Source organism: Ovis aries, chromosome 12, assembly GCF_016772045.2.
Source record: "Ovis aries strain OAR_USU_Benz2616 breed Rambouillet chromosome 12, ARS-UI_Ramb_v3.0, whole genome shotgun sequence".
Classification (NCBI taxonomy): Eukaryota; Metazoa; Chordata; class Mammalia; order Artiodactyla; family Bovidae; genus Ovis; species Ovis aries.
Window position 1 is genome coordinate 66,038,543 of NC_056065.1, and position 5,981 is coordinate 66,044,523.

The 5,981-nt window shown below is 40.5% G+C and overlaps 1 non-coding gene across 1 annotated transcript; it reads left to right on the forward strand.

The window, feature by feature from the left end:
* The first annotated feature begins 5,244 nt into the window (after nucleotides 1-5,244).
* LOC114117392 (U6 spliceosomal RNA) lies at nucleotides 5,245-5,351 on the forward strand. Its single transcript, XR_003591092.1, has one exon. It is a non-coding gene; the product is annotated as a U6 spliceosomal RNA (small nuclear RNA).
* The last annotated feature ends 630 nt before the right edge of the window (nucleotides 5,352-5,981 follow it).

The window sequence follows — 5,981 nt, forward strand, 5'->3', positions numbered from 1 at the left end:
GGGTCACACAGAGTCGGACATGACTGAAGTGACTTAGCACGCACATGCACACAGCCACTACTTGTAAATTTGGGCATTTGTAATTTTTCTGGATCTAGGCATGAGAATTTTAATAGATGGATGTTTTGTATTTCACATACTTTCTCCTAACTCTTTTAGAACAAAAATGCAGCTGGGTCCTCCTAATAACCCTTCAAAGTTATCCTCTCAGTGTCAAACTACAAAGCAGCAGCTCTTATAAGATCCACTGAATGATTTTTAGATTATAGGAATGGAGGAAAGGGCAAGGATTCCATGCTAAGCTCCTAGTCAAATCTCTTCTGGAATAGATACCTTATGTGTAAGTGAAAGAAGATTAGTCCCTTGTTCTGATAAGTGTCAAAGTACATGAGCTCTTTGTTAGCAACAAAGATCAGGGAAACAAGATAACCATCACCCATGTGATGGCAGGTAACCCCCCCTGTGTAATACGGCTTTCTTTGAATTTTCTTTTCACATAACTGCTTTTAAAAAGCACTCCGGCAGTTGTGCGACAGAATTGCCAGGGCCTTTCCTTCTCGGATAAGAATGACTTCGTCTGATTCATGTGACGGTCAGGAATAATAAAGAAACACACTCAGCATACTTAACTCCCATGAGGGCACTTTACCAAATAGCTCTACGATCATAATTGAGACCAGAGAACATTTTTTCTTTCTCTGCTCAGTGATACTGTCAGCGGTATATGAGATACAATTGTGGGTTGGGCAATGGGGCATGTAGAATTCTCAGGATGGGCCCTAATATAATTTAATCACCAAAGGTCCAGAACTCCCCTACTGACTATAGTTTTTAAAAGACCCAAGCAATTCTGGAAAAACTGGTGTCTGGTCTATCCGTCTAGAAGACACACACGCATGTTGATGAATGAATAAGAAGCACAGGTCTGGGGTTAACATAATGTTTACATCCTTCACTGAAACTGCCCTAATTGGCATCAAAGAATTTTAGAACAGGAAGGGTGGTTAGACATATAGTCAGAAATGGTCATGTTTACAAGTAGATCATTTTATTAATCCCAGAGTTTTTAGGTGAGCCTGTCAGTTTGCTGATCAGTGGTAGAGTCCAGTTGAATTCAGTAGGAGTCTTCATTATGGGTACTGAAGTGAACTTTGAATGGTTCAGGCAGAAAAGAGATTTATCCAGAAGATATCGGGTGGTTCACAGCATCCCCAGAAAGGCTTGAGAACCAGGATCAGAAGGGGTTGGGAGCAGGGGACGCTGCACTCTGTGTGGTATACGATGCTGCTGGCACTGCCTGTCTTGGGAACTAGATTTCAGTTGGCTCTTCATCTGCCATCAACATGGTAGAACCTCCAGCGTCTCTACATCTTCCCTGGTGGCTCAGAGGGTAAAGGATCTGCCTGCAGTGCGGGAGACCTGGGTTTGATCCCTGGATTGGGAAGATCCCCTGGAGAAGAAAATGGCAACCCACTCCAGTACTCTTGCCTGGAAAATTCCATGAACAGAGGAGCCTGGTAGGCTACAGTCCATGGGATCACAAAAAGTCGGACATGACTGAGCGACTTCTCTAGCATCTCTGCTTGTCAGTGTCATGAAGTTCCAGTTTGAAATGTGAATGGGGGATTGGAGTAACCAGGAACTTGGGGAAGTGAGTATCTACCTTTATACAAAGGGAGTTGTATAAAGCTTTAGATATTGGTTTGGCCAAAAAGTTGGCCTGGGTTTTCTATACCCAGTAAAACTTGAATGAACTTTTTGACCAACCTAATATATGAGGGAGGTTTAGATGGTTGGAGATCAAAAAAATGGACAGTGTTCACTGTCTCAGGTATATCCTGGTGCAGTTCATCAGAGAATATTAAGGTCTACTCCATAGTTTTATATTCATTCAATGTAATTTTTTGAGCAATTAGAGTGTCCTGAGCATATTACCATGAATTCAGCAATTTCTGTCCTTCAGAGTTTCACAGAAAGTCAGGCCTGTACAAAGGTAAATTATAGTAAAATTGGAAGAATGTTTTAATGTCTGTTCCAGCTGCTATAATAAAATACATTAATCTGGGTGACTTTATGCAACAAATATTTATTCTTCACAATTCTTGAGGCTGGAAAATCCAAGATCAATATGTGGAGTCTGCTTCCAAATTCATAGACAGCAAAATCTGTGTCCTCACAAGGTGGAAGTGGACTAGGGAACTCTGGAGTCTCTTTTATAAGGGCACTAATCTCATTCATGAATCTCCACTCAGTATCGCCCCAAAGCTCTAGCTCCTAAAATTGTCATATTGGGAGATAGAATTTAACATATGAATTTGGGAGGGAACACAAATATACAGATATTAGCAAATGTCTCAAGAAAAGAATTTCTCTCTAATCTACTAAATAGACAATATTCTTCCTTTAATTCTAATAATTCTGCAGGTTAAAGTAAATTATATAGTTATTTGGCTGCTTGGTGATAGTTCAGAAGTTCTTCTGACCTAAAAAGCTTGCAGAGAGATAGGTTATATTGTATCCTTATTGAAAATAAATTTTTTTATTTTAGTCTCTACACAGAATAAACTTCACTACTTTTTCTTGTCCAATGAACATTTGAAAAATCAAAATACTGGTTTGTACTGAATTTTAATTGGTTTCAGAATGTTATAAATTTGACTTAGTTTTTTCTCATTTTGAAGTTTAATAATAAAGGTCAAAAGTAAATTTTCTTTTTCTTCTGTACAAAAATGTACACATAATAAAGTTTTCATCAGTTTTGGTTTTTGCTCAGACATTCTTATTAGAAACAGTTTAGAAATAAGACCAGGCATGTTTCTAATACACAGAAAGGGAAAACAGTTTATTTACTCAAAATAGACACAGGGGAAAACTGTGAGGCCACGTTTGTTTCAGGGTCACTGCTTCTTTCCCCGCCGCCCCCTTTAAGGGCCTTTTCTTCCTGGGCACCTGTGTCCTTGACTTGACCACAGAGGCCAGCCCATAGTTCAGGTGTTTCTCTCCTACACAGAGTTTACTGCTGTTGCTACTGTTGGATTTTAAACCAGTTCCATATTTTCTGTTCTCACCTGGGCTTGAGGTATTTTGCTGAGCTGATTAAACATATTAATTTTGTAACAAATGAAAAGGGTTAGAGAACTTCCTAAGTGAGGCTCAGTGCTCTTTCTTCAGTCTTCTGATAATATCTGCCACTTATGAATGGTTTGACAGACTGCTGAACCCTTAACAATTCTCACACCAACTTCTACGGGTGAATAGCATCATTGGCATTCCCATTATATGTATTCATGAATGTTATATGACTTTTTTAAAATCCACTGATGTGGCTAGGTTTTCAGTCTAGATCGGTATGACCACAAAGCAATGTATTTCCACTAAAGGATTATTTCATTTTTGAGAACTGTTTTTCTTTTCCTCCAATTTAAGATTAGTTATAGTGAACTTTATAAGTGTATGTTCTTTTTTCTTTCCTTCAGTTTTAAGTATCCCTCTTTTCTTTCATTGTTTCCCTTTCAGTAGAACTCTATTCACTTGCTTCTTGTTTATAATTCCTTCCCTCGTTATATGTAATAGTAAGAAATGAGCCAAATTTGAAGTTGCCATAGGCAAATCAATCTAGTTTTTATAAATAGGCAGGATGGAAAAAAAATGGCAGAACAACAAAAAATCCTGGCCTTTGCAATAAGTACTTGGAAGACAGGCTGTGCACCAGTTGCTTAGGGCTGCCATAACAAATTACTACAAGCTGGTGGCTTAGAACAAAAGATGTTAATTCTCTGAGTTCTCAAGGGAAGAGGTTTAAAATCAAGATGTGGCCAGGGCTGTGCGTCCTCTGAGGGTTCTAGGGAAGAATACTTCCTTGCCTTTTCCTAGCCTCCGGTAGGTATGGGCAGTCCTGGATGTTCCGTGGCTTGCAGATACATCTCGGCAATCCCTGTCTCCATTGTCACATGACCCAGTGTGGATCTGTCACTGTGTCTCTTCTCTTCTTATAAGAACACAAGTCGTATTGGATTGGGCTTCCCAGGTGATGTAGTGGTAAAAAGAGGCAGTGCAGCGGTACTGACAATGCAGGAGACGCAGGAGATGCGGGTTCCAGGGAAGATCCTGGGAGGAGGAAATGGCAGTCTGCTCTAGTAGTCTTGCCTGGAAAATCCCATGGACAGAGGAGCCTGGCAGGCTATAGTTCATGGCTGCAAAGAGTTGGACACGACTGAGCAGCAAAGTGCGCACGTGCGCACACACACACACAGACACTTACACACACACACAGACACATTGGATTAAGGGCCCATAGTGGGCCCATAAGGATTCTACCCTAGTAGGATCTCATTTTAACTTAACTAATTAAACTTGCAATGACATCTGTTTCCAAATCAGTTCTGAGGTTGTGGAGATAAGGATTTCCCTGTGTCATTTTGGGGAGAAACATGTCAACCCATAGCAGGCCATAATATTTAAGCTAATATTAATTTCCTCTTATTTCTTAGGGGTTTCAGTTTGTGCTGCCATTGCTTTAAAAATACATGTGAAAATAGCCATAAAATGCAATTATCCTTTTACTGGGAAAAAAAATGGGTCCTTGAAAAATTATTTCTTTAGCATCTGCTTGTGCCTGGAGCTAGGTATTATGGAGGAAGATACAAGAGGGGAAAAAATTGTTGCAATATCACCCAGCAACTGGTTAAAAATGCAGATTGTTAGGATCCACTCCAGACCTCAAGAATCAGAATCTGCATTTTAGCATGTGTCCACAAGCTGCAACAGACTAAAACCACCAGAGCTGTGACTCAGGGCAGTGAGTCGGAAACTAGGCGACACATTAGAATCACCTAAGACTCTTCAGAAACATTCCCATGCCCAGGATGTACCCCATCTCTAGAAAGAGATCAGGCAAGAGTAGTGCGAAAGTGTTAGTCACTCAGTCATGTCTGACTCTGTGACCCCATGGACTGTAGCCTGCCAGGTTCCTCTGTCCATGGGATTCTCCAGGCATGAATACTGGAGTGGGTTGTCATGCCCTCCTCCAGGGGATCTTCCCATCCCAGGGATCGAATCTGGGTCTCCTGCATTGCAGGAAGATTCTTTACAGTCTCAGCCACCAAGAACAGTAAAAAAAACAAAAGCAAGCCCACGTGATTCCAACTCACAGCCGTAACTTTGCTTCTCAAATTCTCAAGCACATACAAATCACTTGGGGCTCTTGCTGAAATGCAGATCCTGATTGATTAAGACTGAGGTGGAGTGCTCGCTTTGGCAGCACATGTACTAAAATTGGAACGATACAGAGAAGATTAGCATGGCCCCTGCGCAAGGATGACACGCAAATTCGTGAAGCGTTCCATATTTTTAAAACTCCTAGAGGAGAACATAGGCAAAACTCTCCGCCATAAATCACAGCAGGATCCTCTATGATCCACCTCCCAGAATTCTGGAAATAAAAGCAAAAATAAACAAATGGGATCTAATTAAAATTAAAAGCTTCTGCACAACAAAGCAAACTATCAGCAAGGTGAAAAGACAGCCTTTGGAATGGGGGAAAATAATAGCAAATGAAGCAACTGACAAACAACTAATCTCAAAAATATACAAGCAACTTATGCAGCTCAATTCCAGAAAAATAAACGACCCAATCAAAAAATGGGCTGAAGAACTAAATAGACATTTCTCCAAAGAAGATATACAGATGGCTAACAAACACATGAAAAGATGCTCAACATCACTCATTATCAGAGAAATGCAAATCAAAACCACAATGAGGTACCACTTCACACCAGTCAGAATGTCTGAGATCCAAAAGTCTGCAAGCAATAAATGCTGGAGAGGGTGTGGAGAAAAGGGAACCCTCCTACACTGTTGGTGGGAATGCAAACTAGTACAGCCACTATGGAGAACAGTGTGGAGATTCCTTAAAAAACTGGAAATAGAACTGCTTTATGACCCAGCAATCCCACTGCTGAGCATATACACTGAGGAAACCA